Source organism: Macrobrachium nipponense, chromosome 23 (genome assembly GCF_015104395.2).
Source record: "Macrobrachium nipponense isolate FS-2020 chromosome 23, ASM1510439v2, whole genome shotgun sequence".
Lineage (NCBI taxonomy): Eukaryota > Metazoa > Arthropoda > Malacostraca > Decapoda > Palaemonidae > Macrobrachium > Macrobrachium nipponense.
Window position 1 is genome coordinate 43,721,879 of NC_061090.1, and position 17,500 is coordinate 43,739,378.

Genomic DNA, 17,500 nt, shown 5'->3' on the forward strand with positions numbered 1-17,500 from the left:
ATTTGCCATACACAGAGTACAGGAGGACAATAGTGGGGGTTTCGATGATTACTTCATGGGTAAATACAAAGAAAAAGAAAAGGATAAGGGTAAGGCATCCTCTTGCTAAAGGCATCCTAGGCCCATTTTACTAAGTCTGCCATGCACTCCATTTGAATTGTGACAGCTTTGTACACCTGACATTTAAAAAGTAGCTAATTAATTTTACAACAATTAAATTGGTAGTCACGTTATGTTTTTTTTTTTTTTGTAAAATAAAGACCATATGATAACATACACTCGTATTAATTCGAAAGTTTAGATACATTGAAACTGCATAGAAAACCGTGAAATAAAAACGCTGAGGAGATAAAACATAAAGTATATAAAACATATATATACTTTATCCAAAAGTAAAAAAAAAAAAAAACATTAACCGGTGATCTTAAGGTAGAAAAGCATTAAGCGTGAATGTACAAAATGTGTAGGTTCCACAATAACATATCAGAAAGATAGCAAAAGGTCATTTATACCGTTGACATTTAGTCGAGGGGATCAGCAGCATTCTCTTTCATTATTTTTTAATGCCCTTCGATGTTTTCAAACGAGATACCTATTTTCAAGAAAATCTAATTATACCTGTGAAATGGGATTGGAAACTATCATATAGGCCATTACACAATCACAGCGCGGTAATGAACTTTTTAAAAATCCAATTCGTAAGTAAATTGGGAAAAAATCAACATTAAAGGAATATAATTTCTCATATCCAAGACTACCGCTTTACACAGAAAATTCACATTACCATTGATTTGGAATATTTGTTTCCAGCGCGACGCAGAAAAAAATATATACATAAACACACACAATATATATACACATACATACATACTACATACATACATACATACACACACACTATATATATATATATATATATATAATATATATATATATATATATATATATATATATATATTTATTTATTTTTATTTATGTGTGTGTAATCCTTTGGTCACTTTTTCCGAATAAATAATAGTCACGATGACCTCTTAATAAACTTGAATGAAGAAACACTAATCCCTGTGGGGTTAGTGGACTAAGAAATCGAGAAACCCCACTTTTCGTGAAGCAATACTAACTCGTACGTTGGGATTAGTGGTTTAGCTTAACTCTGATTATCTTCATTTGCACTCAAGGCTTGTTTGTGACAAGTGTATCCAGAAAGTGTGAAATAATCGGGCATTAAGATGTTACTTTGGGTATTACAGATATATGCCTTCAACATTCTGCAGTTATTTTTTTTTTTATTCAACTGGTCAAAAAGACCTCTCAACTCCCATATTTCCTAATATTTAGGGTAAATTTTCACTAAGATACTTGAAATCTGAAAGGAAAAGAATGAAGGAATCGGAAGGTTAAATTCCATTGATTTGGTTCGATTTGATTTATATAGACTTTGGGCATTATGCCAAGCACTGGGGCAAATAAGGCCATTCAGCGCTGAAACGGAATTTCCGTTTCAGCGCTGAATGGCCTTATTTGCCCCAGTGCTTGGCATAATGCCCAAAATCTATATAAATTGATGTCGCAATACCATGGGACACCAGAGTTGACAGTAAAAGGTTTGAAAGGTGTTACAGGAGGAAAACGTCGCTAGGAGAGGGTGGACAGTAAGATGGAAGAAAGAGAATATGAACAGGGGAACAGTAAAAGGAATGAAAGTAGTTGCACCTGGGGGCCGAAGGGACGCTGCAAAGAAACTTAAGTAATGCCTACATTGCACCGAATGAGGTGCACTGACAGCACTACCTCCCTAAGGGGACCCTTTTCTTGAGAGCAATTCTTAATGTACTGCAAAAGATACACTGGAAATCCTTGAGCTTTATAAGACTATTGTCCTCATCGTCAGAAAGAAAGCTTCTACATGGAAAGATTATTAATATTGGGATCCTTCTTGATCTCCTGACAACTAGGCCAGTCTGATTTGGTGAGGTTAGGCTGCCGATCTGCAGTTCAATGGGGAAAATTAATTTTGGGTGTGGATCATGATGGTAAAGTATTGGCTTTCCGTCGGTCCAACTCTTGCTGATTAGAAGAATGAGGTTAGTAACAAACAACCGCGCCAAAAGAAGGATACGTTGTTTTGAGCTCAAATATACGTAGCTGTCAATTGCAGGTAATTTCTACTTGAGTCAAAATAAACAAAACCTCAAATGCTGACATAACAATTTGCCTTTTTCTACTTTGCTCTGTAAGCTTAAATCTACAGTACAGTATTACAACGGCCAAAAGGCAGCTAAAGTAAGGAGGGTTTGACTTTTGTTCTTTAGCCTGCCAAAGGTTCTAAGATAGCTCGCGTGGAGCGAAAAGAAATAACCGCGTTGACAAACTTCTTTGTTATGATAAAAGTATGGGCTTAGCAAAGTCTACTCAAGTGAAAGGTCTCTCAAGTATGGCCAGGAATTTAACACTGACATTAAAAACACATTTGACTTCGGATATTTTCATTGGAAACCTAATAGCTTTCATTAAAACACCGAGATGTGTCATTATTAATGACCAGAGCTGCCAAACTCAAGTTTCCGTGACAAGTGGTGGGTATAGGGTATTTAGAAGGTCAGCGGCCACTTCACTGGCCTAATCTTAAAACTCTATCGTGCAAACTATCGAACTCAATACAGTAAAAGACAGGTTTCACGCATAATCATAAACAAGGGATTAACCTTATGGTTAAGGTTTAAATGGCTAAATAAATGGCTGCACTACTGTTTCTACCTGGACACATCCTACTGATCTTAAATGTGTGATAGACTATGTTAAAAATTACCTAAATTAGCGCACACGTGCACATATCAAAGGACTAAAATATCATTCTCCTCTGTATTGCAGTGAAAAGTGTTCCGGAAAATACCAATAATAATAATGCAGAAATAAAGAGGTATTGAAGTGGTTATTTTTCTTCGCACTTGAACTGAGTGTTATTAAATCGGATTTCAATTTCAATGGCACTAGTTAAGGTTGGCTGGCTAGTCAAGACAACCCAGTTAAATTCAGCAGATGCGTAATGAAAATTCTTTTGGTGTTAGTTAAATCTTTTAGACTTCCGAGTTCTACACACATAATATTCCATGAAATCTGAATTTCACCTTTTACAAAATAAAACGCATACAGACCACCTTCAGAAAGATTGAGGCATTACTTAGATGCATGTAAGGATAAGCTTTTCTACTACTCGCCAAAACCAAGAAGCAAAATTGAAAGAAATTCAATAATAATAATAATAATAATACCTTCTGCACCAAATTCCGTCTTCAAACTGAATTAACCCCATATTTTCAAAATTTGAATCGTTACTTGAATTTACCAAATGATTTTCGGACATTACATACAAAACATTTGTCACCTAAAGGATGTTCAAATAGGAGAAGCAATGGACCAACAAATTCGATAAAGAAGAAAGAAAGAGGTTTCAGAGGATATCGAGGTGAGGAGTAATTCCTCAATCATCGTTAAGAATCACAGAAACTTCGTAGGATAACTTCTCGGGCATCATCACATCGCAGAGAATAAAGAAAGGATCGCCATCTAATTTTACCTTGTTATCTCGGCTTGGTTTCACAAGACTTTCTCAAACTGTCTAACAATGAGGAGACCGAGGTAAAAGAAAGTCTAAAATTGGTCTACTCACAATCAAGGAGGAGAGGGAAGACAGGACAAGAGAGGGAACGGAAAGGACGCAGAACAAGGAGAGACTGGGAGGTTGAAGACAACTAAAACATTTTCGGAATAGTTTCCAAAAATTTATACGAATTTGCATTTTCAAACCTATTCATAAGAAGTAATACGACTGCTGTGAATATTCAGGTTTCCCATTCTTCGTTTCAAAGCAAATTTCTTCATTTACGGAACTCTCTGAAGGAATTAGCATGGTTAACTTGAGCATGCCATCTTACGTTCACGACACACCGACCTTTAAAAATCAATAATACTAATAAATAATAAAGAAGAATATCCCCAGTCGTTTTTGCCGGATAAAAGAACTATAAGTCTTTATCTGTGGTATGTTGGAATCGAGCAGTGATATTGGAGGCGCATTCGAACTTTCGTGTTCTTTTGTATTCCTAATTCTATAGTTCCATCTTCAAAAGTCTCGTAGTTATTCAGGGTTAAAGTCGGAGAAGATCTAGAAGATATTAAAGGTGACCCTCTACTTATTGTGGTACACACTATTTTTTTTCTTAAATTTTATTTTTAAGTTTCCGCTTTATTTCTTTCCTAAAATGACACAAAGTTTATGAATGAGGCTTCTATAAAATTTTGGCTCCCCAGGCCAAACCTTTATATGAAAGTTGGGCCATTTCACATTTCACTTTATGCTCACGATCGCTGTTATTCAATACATTTTTGTTTGTTCAATAATAATAATAATAATAATAATAATAATAATAATAATAATAATAATTAGGAAACATATGACAATTCACAAAGCACTACACCCACGAACAAATACGGGCAGACTGTATACATAACACGAAAGGAAGGAAGGAGAGGACTCTTAAGTATAGAGGACTGCGTCAGCATCGAGAACAGAGCACTGGGGCAATATATGAAAACCAGTGAAGACGAGTGGCACAAGAGTGCATGGGAAGAAGGACTGATAAAAGTAGACGAAGACCCAGAAATATACAGAGACTGGAGTATGACAAAAAAAACAGAGGACTGACACAACAAACCAATGCACGGACAATACATGAGACAGACTAAAGAGCTAGCCAGCGATGAAACATGGCAATGGCTACAGAGGGGAGAGCTCAAGAAGGAAACTGAAGGAATGATAACAGCGTCACAAGATCAGGCCCTAAGAACCAGATATGTTCAAAGAACGATAGATGGAAATAACATCTCTCCCATATGTAGGAAGTGCAATACGAAAAATGAAACCATAAACCACATAGCAAGCGAATGTCTGGCACTTGCACAGAACCAGTACAAAAAGAGGCATGATGATTCAGTGGCAAAAGCCCTCCATTGGAGCCTGTGCAAGAAACATCAGCTACCTTGCAGTAATAAGTGGCACGAGCACCAACCTGAAGGAGTGATAGCAAAGATCCTCTGGGACTATGGTATCAGAACAGATAGGGTGATGCGTGCAAACAGACCAGACGTGACGTTGATTGACAAAATCAAGAAGAAAGTATCACTCATTGATGTCGTAATACCATGGGACACCAGAGTTGAAGAGAGAGGGAAAAAATGGATAAATATCAAGACCTGAAAATAGAAATAAGAAGGATATGGGATATGCCAGTGGAAATTGTACCCATAATCACAGGAACACTAGGCACGATCCCAAGATCCCTGAAAAGGAATCTAGAAAAACTAGAGGCTGAAGTAGCTCCGGGACTCGTGCAGAAGAATGTGATCTTAGAAACGGCGCACATAGTAAGAAAAGTGATGGACTCCTAAGGAGGCAGGATGCAACCCGGAACCCCACCACTATAAATACCACCCAGTCGAATTGGAGGATTGTGATAGGAAAAACAACAACAACAACAACAACAACAACAACAACAACAACAACAACAACAACAACAATAATAATAATAATAATAATAATAATAATAATAATAATAATAAATGAAAAGGAATGGCTTTTCACTCAAAGATAATTCTATTAAAGATTAGATTATTTTACAGCTAGCTGCAAGTACGGATAAACAAATAGTACAAAAGTTTCGGACGCAACATAACTTGAAAACAAACTACTGATTCGTCGAATTTTTCTTTCATTTGAACCAAGTTGCGATAAGTGATCGCTAGAATTATAGCATTATTTTAGAGGAAATGTTCCTGAGGCACCTTCGATAAAAATATATCCGTTGAGAAATCTTCGATTATTTTAACCTTGAAGGAAGAATTAACCCAATTTTCCCAATTATGCCAAATTGTTTCGTGATGACATGAGATTTCTCCTAAATATGAAAAAAAAAAAAAATAACCAAAACGGTTTACAAACATCATGAGGCTCAAAATGACTTTCTAACAAGTATGTACTTACAACAAGGAAGCATCTTTAATCTACATTGATTCTTAATACCTTAAGAATCTTAGATACCTACCTCTTGAGAATTTCGATGAGACTAGTTTAAATCCCTTTGCTTCTTAAAAAAAAATCACGAAAAGCTCCCATAAGAATGAGGATTTTCACAGCGTCATTAAAAGCCCACCTTACAATCTACCTTGTTTACCAAGGCTGGCTGAGATACTGGCCATGATATGAAACGTCTCCTCATCTCTTCCAAGAACTCATAGTTTTTATTTACGTCCCTTCTCTTCACTTCCCTTCTCAGAATACATGTTTGCTCCTCTAACTTCATAATGGCCTTTGTTTCTCGACAAGGAAAATACCAGTAGGAAAACATACGCACACAGGACACACAAAGAAGCCTTCTCAAATATGTATGTGTGCAATTAATTAGCTACATTTATTAAAAATTAATCAAACTACCCTACTAAATACATACACACACAAACACTTACCATTTCTGAGTACACGATAAGGTCTATAAAAACACATTTACACACACAATATATGCACACACACATACATACATACATACACACACACACACACACACACACACTATATATATATCATATATATATATATATGATATATATAATATATGTATATATATATAATATATATATATATACTATATATGTATATATATAGATAGAAATATATACACAATATATATATATATAATAATAAATTAATATATATATGTAGGAAGCCACTAAAATTCGGAAAAAAATTGAGTTTTTTAGAATTTTAGTGGGCCTGGGCTCCAACAAACATTATATTAGAACACGGATACAGTGTTTAACTTGCTAAATATATATAATATATATATATCATATATATAGTATTATATATATATATCTATATTATATATAATTATATATATATATACAGAGAGAGAGAGGAGAGAGAGATAGAAGAGCGCGAGAGAGAAAGAGAGAGAGAAGAGAGATTTAAAACGTAGCAATCAAATATCGTGGATTGCGTTGATTCTGATACTAGATACAGAATATGAATTCGACAGAAGTAGAAATTAAATGACATCTCTCTTGATAGCCGAATGGGTAATTCGACTATCTGTTCCTGTACCTAAACCAGAAGATACAAGTGCGAATCGTGGGCGGGGCAGCTGTACTTAAGAATTATAATACTCCTCAAGTGTAAATTCGATGCTAAGTGAGAACTGTAGCTCAATATTTGTTAGAATAACAAAATAAGTCAACGTGACGACACCACTTATATTAGTCAAATTATTAAAAACTTGGAAATCAAGTAACATGATGGAGATGGGTTGGTTCCGAGTCCAAGTACATAACTTGACACCGACAGGAATGTGTACAGCAGTCTTGATAACCCAACTTAATGCTGCTAGACTTTCGTTTGTAAACTGAGTTGCGTCAACAGTACTAGTGCTCTTGCTGACAACTCTAGATTTGCCGCTTTTACCATCTTTAGTGGTGAGTTTTTTAATTCTTTAATCGATGAGCTTCCCATATTCCTGTACTTGACAATGCAATATTTCAACCTCTGTACTTTCTTCCTCCACATCCAAAGTCCCTTTTTCCACCGTCAACTAACATTTGGGACACTAAATATGGATCCTCTAGTTTAGTTATGCGTTAAGTCATTATCACAGGTAATACTAATTTCTTAGTAATTCCTTTGACGAAAATGTAAAGGAAACTCTCATTTCTAAGAACAGTCTCGGCACCTAGGATTTCTCTTATTTCTTGAAAATTGTCTCTGACATCATATGATTCAATTACCTAAATTTACACAAATTAATTATTCTGATTATGCTCGAAATTCATTTCGGGAAATTAGTTAATAGTATGCTCTTGCAAGCATAAGTGTAAGAGATAACTGTGACAATTAGGCCTACAGATAACTGCTATTCGTCCAGTGCTCACTAAGTTTGTTAGAAGATTGATTTCTATTCCTATAAATATGGGCAAAAAATTTAGGTAATTCCTGACACAGAAAAAACAGGTATTCGTGATGCTCTTTTAGATTTTCGTAGGTTGTCCGGGACACTCTTGATAACTAATTTACCGTCTGCAATGTTAGCCATAGGGGACTCATATACAACTCATAAAATAAAAACTGAAAGCAATTCCATGTTTTCAAGAACGGTAATAAAGGGTAGTTGTTGAAGTATCTTGAGTATCTAATATTGGAAGGACAGACACCTCAATCACTCGTTTTCAGTTGTTACTATCGACAACATTGTTGAAGTCATTCGATACTTCCAAAAGCAAAAACGAACTGGCGAGGTCTGGCGAGACCCCACCATTACTCCATGGTAGTTATTGTTGACTAAACTTTCTTACTTACACCTTTAAAAATAGCATCAAATCCTTCAAGAATTCTTGAAGATTGTAAGGTCTGAAGAGAAGCAAACATCAATGCCACATACTTCAGGTAATCTGTTATACTATTGGAGGCAATTCTTTGACATTTGAATGACTGCAGCATCCCAGGAAACTTATCTTCATTTCCTTTTCCGTAAAACACACAAGAATACTATGACTTATTTTCATACTATTAAAAACTGCTAAAAAAGCGTTATCGCTGACTTTGGTAATCAAATTAAATCATTAGATCCAACTAATACTCGTCATAATTTTTTCTTAAGGCAAGGAGTGGGTGACATTACAGAAGAAAAACAATCTGGTTTACTTAATTTACCCAAAGCAATAAATATTATATAACACATAAAATACAATAGTTAAAGACACAACTGTCACGTTGAAAAAAATTTCACAATCACGGCAAAATTCTGATTAAAGGAAAAAAACGGCAAAATGAACTGTAATCCGTTAGCATTAATAAATCTACTATAATATACATCTATACTAGACTATTTTGTTACAAAAAAGCATTCGCTGCTGTATGAATGACAGAAATATACAAAAGAAAATGTGTGGGCACATTCAACTGCCTCCCGACCCATTCATTGCACCAGCGCTGATTCCTTCCCGAAATCAATCCCCACTCAAAGATTTAGTCCTATTTTTTAGATATGTTAGCAATGTAAACAAATCTGACAATTCAGTTGTCATATTCAATTTCACAAAATTAGAAACCTTGCTTTAAAAAATGGTTAAGCATTTCTTCGCTGTCTTACATGTGCATATATCTTTGATATGCTGTATTACCTAAACCCACCCACGCACATACACACACACATACACACACACACACACACACACACACACACACACATATATATATAATATATATATATATATATATATTATATATAATACTACAGCACATAAATATGTGTGTGTAGGTAATAAGTACATCAAAGATATCTGCACATTTAATATAGAGACGAAATGTTTTAAATGTGCAAATATCTTTGATATACTGTATTAACTACACACACACACATATACATATATATATATATATATAATATATAGATATATATATATATATATATGGTATATATGTATGCTGTGTGTGTGTCCTGTGTGTGTGTGTAACGTGTGTGTGTAAGTAATACAGTATATCAAAGATACTTGCAGATTTAAAACAGCGATGAAATGCTTAACCATTTTTTACGCAATGTTTATAATTTTGTGAAACTGAAAATCCATGAAGGAAAGTAAAACAATGGACATAGCATACATTTATAGAACATGAGTTTATACAAGCATGATGTAAAAGTATGATAAATTAATTGGCAGCGGTCATTAATAGATATATATATATATATATATATATATATCTATATATATATATATACTATATGTTTGTGTGTGTGTGTGTGTGTGTTTCTCACCGCTATACTTACATACATATATACATATAAAATGTGTTTGTACACACAAATATTTAATAAAAAAAAACTGGCTATAAATAATAAATGGAGGGATGTTCGAAGGGGACAGGACACGCCGGATTAAAAGCGACCGAAAATAAAGGAAAAGAAAAATCCTCAAGACACGATTGTGATGAACTCGATTTACCGTCGAGTTACCTTTTTTTTTCCCCCAATCTCCTAACACAGAAAAATAAATGGTTGTGTTCAAAGAGCCTCGGACCGAATTCAAGTATCACTCAAGTGCACGGACTTCCTGTTAGAGAGGACTTCAGACTCGGGGCTGGTAGAGGTAATTCATTCTCAAATAAAGGAAAGAGAAGGACTTCACAAATAAAAGAAACCCTTGTGCACAGAGAGAGAGAGAGAGAGAGAGAGAGAGAATTAGAATAGAAAAAACAGATAATATATAAAAGACAGCCTAATACAGAGGAGAGGAGAGAGAGAGAGAGAGAGAGAGAGAGAGAGAGAATGATTAGAATAAGAGAAAAAGATAATATATAAAGGACAGCCTAATACATACATACATACACACACACATACAGAGAGAGAGAGAGAGAGAGAGAGATAGAGACAGAGACAGAGAGAGAGAGAGAGAGAGATTTTCTTAAAAAAGAGAGTAAGATAGCATCATATGTAAAGGACAGCGTAATACTGACAGAGAGAGAATTTCACTAAAGAGACAACGCTAACCTTAAGTATAAAGAACAGCAGAGAGAGAGAGAGAGAGAGAGAGAGAGAGAGAGAGAGAGAGAGAGAGAGAGAGAGAGTCAAATCGAAAGAAAGATAAGAGTAAGGAACAGAGAAAAGAACAGTACCTATCACTAAGTATTTCCATTGAATAATCTGACACACACAAATGAACCAATAACGGCCACATACGCCACCTCCGACCAATGCTTTATCGCCCGCTGAACTAATGGTCTCCATAAATAGCTGTCGGCCTTTCTGCATCCACATGTGCAGGGGGCGTCCATTTCTTAATTAAATCCATTAATGACCGCTCCTAACTAATTGATCATACGTATAAATACACGCATGTATAAATTCATGTTCTATAAATGTATGCTGTGTTCCCGGACGAATCTGAATTACTGTGACATATATATTATTATATATATAAGTAGTGTTTTATACTTACACATACATATATTATGATATATACCATATCTATAATCTATATAATATATATATGATTATGTATATACATATATATATATATATATATATATATATATATATATATCTATATATATATATATATACATACATATATATATATCTATATATATATCTATATATATAATTTCTTGTGCGTAATTTTTGGAATATTAGCAATTATTTATAATTTAGCAAATCTCTGAATGTTTTGTCAAATGTTTCAGAGCTTGTAGACAGCAAAGCCACATAAAAACAACAATAATCTGGAAACATCACATTAAATACGGAACATTAGGTGATATTTAAGTCAGTAGCTTAGAGGAGCAGCCATTAGAAGGAATACTTGTCGTTACCAGTGCCGCTGGTCTAAACAAGGAATACCAAGCATGACGAATTCTGATCTGGATCCGAATACCAGGTAGCCGGCATGCATTTATCATACAGGTCCCTCTGGGTCCGGTCCCAAGACGCACAGAATTCGACAGCCAAGGGCCGAAACCATAATTCTCCGATCACATCCAGTATTGGTGCACACACACACACACACACACATAAACACACACAGACACACACACACACACACACACAACACACATATATATATATATATATATATATATATATATATATATATATATATATATATATATATAATATACATATGCATGCATTAAACTACAAATGTCATTTCATTGCTAATATACTAAAAAATAAATTCACTTCGGTTAACATATATGAAATTAAATTAATTCTGAGGTAGAGCGAATCAAGATATTAAAACCACATTTTAGTCGCTCAATGCTTGTATATGAATCACAATGATGTAATGAAATTCGTTGATATATATATATATATATATATGTGTGTGTGTGTGTGTGTGTGTGTGTGTGTGTGTGTGTGTGTGTGTGCGCGCGCGTGCATGCGCGCGCTTGTGTGTGGGGTGTGTGAAGAACGAATTGGTAAGGTAAGGTTGAATTTTCCCAAATCAAGAATCAGAACAAAGTTTCCTTTGTTGGAATTTAGTGAAAGATTAAGCAAGCAAACTTGGACAATGCATGATATCTGAAAATCTAGCAGACTGATATTGCATACGAAGGTAAGATTATGTATAAGTATGGTACGGTTAGTATTTCTATAGGGATATGAATTATGAGATGGAAATGAAAAACAATATTCAAATGGTTTAGTTGACTGAAGATGAAACTTAAAGAATATCAGTTATCAGTTGGCAGGAGTGAGTTCCGGAAGTTCAATATGTGATGACGTAATGATCAAAGGGTGATGGAGATAGGTTGTGGATGTCCTTCGCACAACCTCTGGGAGACACAAGAGCTATAAGACCCAAACTTACTTGTATGAGAACTATGAAAAAGGAGGTAGGTAATACGTGGCCATTTGGTCGAAATAAAACGCAAAAGTGACGTGAGTGCCGGAATTTTACTTCAGGCCCACTGTGTCATGATGCATCGTTGGAAACGTTGATGATGATGAAACTAATCATTAACACAAACACGGCTGTTAAAACTGTACAAAAAATATTATCATTACTAAACACATAATAGGTAATATTTAAATTTTCTCCAGATTAAGAAGAATAGTCATCCTTCCCTCTTCGTGATGGATGGATGGATGGATGAATGGATTATGAAATTTAGGGACAAGTCCAAGCAATGGGACCTATTTTAGTCATTCAGCGCCTATTCCCTCTTCATGAATCATCTGATTTGTTTGGTCAAGTTTCACATTAGTCACATTCAACTGAACTACTCTTTCTTCAAATCAAATATTTGACGACACAACGGCCGTTTACCCTGCTGCAGAACATTTTAAAAGTTTTTTTTGTCTCAAAAAAGAATCACAGAATTCAAGAATATTAACTAATGTTTAAGGTTTTACCTATAAATCAATAAAGAAAAAAAAAGAGACAAAATAAGTCCATCTATTCGCGTCAAAACCCAGAAACATTAAAATAAGAATCAATGAAGAAACCAGGGAAATCAGCAGCAGAAGATATGTGGACAAGTAACCTCCACCTAACACAGGCAGGCGGTGGGCAAGAAAAACTGGCGGAAGTAAACAGGACAACAAAAGTATTGAATCTTTACTGAGAGAGGCCATGGCAAGGTCATACTTGGATGCTATTTCGTAAAACAGACAAGAATTTAATGAGAGGATAGATATATGCAGGTATAATCAACGAGTTATTCTAAATTCCGGAACCAAATCCGGTCTACGAAAAACCGAACAATTCTGGGTTACGTTTGAATAACTACAATTTTTAGCAAAGTGAATTACAACGTATTAAGGGACATGAATCGCCGGAAATAACATGCACTATATGAATAGAGTTGCGTTGAAGGTCACCGATAAAGAGGAAGAGTAGGAAAAATGAATGAATCCATTGAAAAGAAGAAATTTAAAACTACATGGCGGTTAGGCAGAACAACAAGCCTTGTTTTCTTCTGAAGACTAAAACCATCATCAGAAACCTGGCAACCAGATCCTTCTGCCATGTTCTGTCGGAGCCTCTTGAACTATCAAGATAGGCGACAAAAGAGATCCTCAAGTCCCGGAGAGAGAATGACCAAATATTCGTAAGACAAGACAGAAGACCCCCAGTATTTATTCAGTCAATAAACATGTTATCAAGGCCGAGATCACAGTGACCTTTCACAGCTATTCATAGCCCCCCTCTCTCTCTCTCTCTCTCTCTCTATGCCCTTTCTATCAATATGTCTTCTCACCTCACTCCATCCCCTATCTCACGCGGTCTCTACTCTCTCCTCCTCTCCTCCACTCTCTCTCTCTCTCTCTCTCTCTCTCTCTCTCTCAAAAAGTGCTGAATTTTCACCCCTAATTTCAATTCCTATTCATACGTAGAAAACTATTAAAAAAAATTTCGTTTAAATTTTTGCAATTTAGTGGACCCTTTTTATAACAACGATGAGCATAGCGTGACGGGAAGGGTAACAGCATTATCATAAAGTTAATATAATATAGCAATCAATGGTTCCTTAAAATTATATAAGACCTATGATGTAAAAAATATATAAGCCTAATGATGAATATCTTGTGGTTAAGTGATAAAAAAAGAAATCAACACGAGAATATAGAGATTATAACACTTATAAGAATATACAAAGTGGTTTTATTCGTGAGGATTTCTGTAATTAAATTATTATCTATGAGTAACAGTTTTTTCAACATCTCAATCACAATATGATAAGAATGCTCTTTTAAATCCTATTTTTATTTCACGAGATGAAAAGCAAACTTATAGGTGAAACGTGATGATATAGGACGCCAAACGCCACCCAGTCGGAAAGGTCGCCACTGTACCTGCTCCAATGTAAACACTGCCTTATATAGAAAACGAAAAAGGCTTGGCAACCAAAACACTCACTGAAGTTCAATTGGCTTATTGCCAAAATAGGATAAAAGCACCACATAACAATGACAACAACGAAGCAATCAGTCAACTTACAAATTAAAATTCCAAATGAAATGGCATCCTGTCATGATCAAAATGAAAAATTTTATAGTCATTTTTCTGAAACAAATGTTCTCTTATATTTTTTATAGCATCCTTATAATAAATAACAACACAGGAAAACCTACTAACATCATTTGAAGATCGTCATATTTTGTCTGCACAGTAAGATGAACAGAAGGAAATGGTTGCCTAAAAATGTGTCCGTTTCCGTAGACTTTTCCAGTCCAAAAGAAACGCTTCAGCTCAGTAACCTAATTCCATAACAACTCCATAATAACCTAAGCAACCCGGTCTTCGACACTGAAGTAGTCAGACTTTAGGTGAATGAATAAAAAAAATACATGAAACTTAGTACGTTGTAGTAATTCGTTGCAGAACTCTCCAATGTAAAACACTACGGGGGACAAAAAACACTGAAAAGTTGCAACATAAAGTAACATAACATGTGGGTGGGGGTTTACTTTAACATGTTATGTGGCATCTACAAATACGGGAGAAAATATAGAAAAATTTGACATAGATCAAATTATGGATAAACTATCATTTTCAGAAAAATTTGTTGTTTACCTATTAGAGTATTCAAGGGGTTTTGCTCTAAAGTAATAATCATAATCGAGAAAATAAAAAATATCAAGGACTGTGTGAATACTCAAGTGAAATAATAAGTTAAGAAAAAGTATAAAGAGAAATTAAATGCACCTAATTGTAGAATGTACATTAAAGAAATTAAACTAAACAATGAGCAATTATCCAATCAGAAAGCAGACCTCAGCTAAGTGAAATGTGGGTCAACAGACTGCGAACGAATGACAATAATTAAGCACCGACCTAGATCTGCCAATTCGAATCAGAAAACACAGCAGAATTTAATGACCCAGTCCACACTCGACCGGCTAACTTCAGAGATTCTGATGAAAATATGTACCATAATTTTATGCTTTAAAAATAACTGAGAAAGTAACCTAGTGAATATGGTTACATATATATATATATATATATATATATATATATATATATATATATATATATATATATATATATATATATATATATATACACACGTAAATAGCCATATGAAAGGTGAAAAATTAAAGACAAGGTACCAAAGCGCTTTCGTGTATTGCGTACACTTCTTCGGGGTACAAAGTAAAATAAATAAATAGAAACATAAACAAGAAAATTTCACAGAACAAAGATCAAAGCCATTAAAAAGCAAATCATCATTACAGATTGTCACTACCAAACAAGCAATACTTTAAAAGTGCTTAAGAACTGAAACTGCAGTTAGTATAACAGGTTTTTTATAAAAGGTGACATTGTATTTCCCTATAATTTTATAAACAAGGTAACTATCTAATTTAAAAAGACCTGACTCAGATTCATAAGTTGGTCGTTAAAATGCTTAATAAAGGAAGATCTTATCACGCGGAATTACGAAATGAGTAGTTTTTGTTTTTATTTATTTCCCCAAGCGAGTTTGAAAATAAATCAAGAAACATAACATATAATAGACAAAACAGAAAACTGTACAGGGTTGTTACTTAATAACACAAAAAAAGTAAAATAAGATAAATAATTTATTGGGTAAAGAGTTAATGAATTCAAATGAAAAATAAGATATTCGCACTTACGAAAAAAGTTGCAATTTGCGAAATATCTGTGGACTTGGCAGGCCGAAGCACTAGCACGTTTTTGTGCTATTTATTTAGCAGAGGGAACGACAACCCAGGATCATTGTAATTCTAAGGGGCGGGAGATTCACTCTTTCCATTGACATTAACACCTTCCGGGAAACGGCTGTAGATATCTTTAACGAATTCATACATTCCTGCTAATGTTCTTAAACTAATTGTGGTTAAAATAATTAAAAGGACAATATTCATATAATTCAGCGATTTATTAAATGAGAAATTCAAAGCAAAAACCACTGCAGATCTACAAAACATAGTGCACAAGAAAATCCCAAAATGAATGAAGTATGAAATCCAGTTTATACAGCCAAACGTTAAGGGAACTGAATGGTTGGAATGCGAGATAAAAAAAATCCAGGAAATAAATGAGATGAACTGCAAGGATCTTCGATAAAGAAAGAAAATAGGTGCAGCTAAGGTTTATGATTGATTTATAAGTTTTAGGCATAATATGCCAAGCACTGGGGCAACTAAGGCCATTCAGCGCTGAAAAGGAAATTGACAGTGAATAGGTTTGAAAGGCGCAACAGGAGGAAAGCCTCGCAGTTGCACTACGAATCAATTGTTGGGAAAGGGTGGAAAAGTAAGATGGAGATACAGTAAAAGTAATGAAGAAGGTAGTTGCAGCTAGGGGCCGAAGGGACGCTGCAAAGAACCTTAAGTAATGCCTACATTGCACCGCATGAGGTGCATAGACAGCACTACCCCCCTACGGAGGGGGGGGGGTGGGGTGGGGGGTTGCAGCTAGAAGTTAATGAAGGTGAAGGGCTAGAAAGGGGGTGCACCTAGAGGCCAAAGGGCCAACGGAGGGGGAAAAGGTAGAAATTGGAAGTACTAGGGGATGAAAGGTGAATGTAGGTAGAAAGGCTGGAAAGTGGGTGCCCCTCTGGGCCCAAAGGCCAATGTAGGGAGACAGGCTGAAAGTGGTGCAGGTGGGGACTGAAAGCCGAATATAGGGAGAGAGGCTTGAAATTGGTGCACCTACAGTACTCTCTTACAGACTCAATGGCCGATAAAAGCATATATCAGCGAAATTCTTCATATCGTTCATTTATTTTGCTTTTACGCTTGTTGGTTCAACAGCAATATATAACAAACATCCTCAATTGAACGGAACTGGAACAACAAAACGTTCACAAAGATAACAGATAGCCATAGCCAACGAAGTTGATGAAAAAAATATAAAGCAAAACTGTGATGGATGGCGTCAAAATCATTCATCACAAAAAAAAACCCTTGACTGTAAAACAAAAACCTTA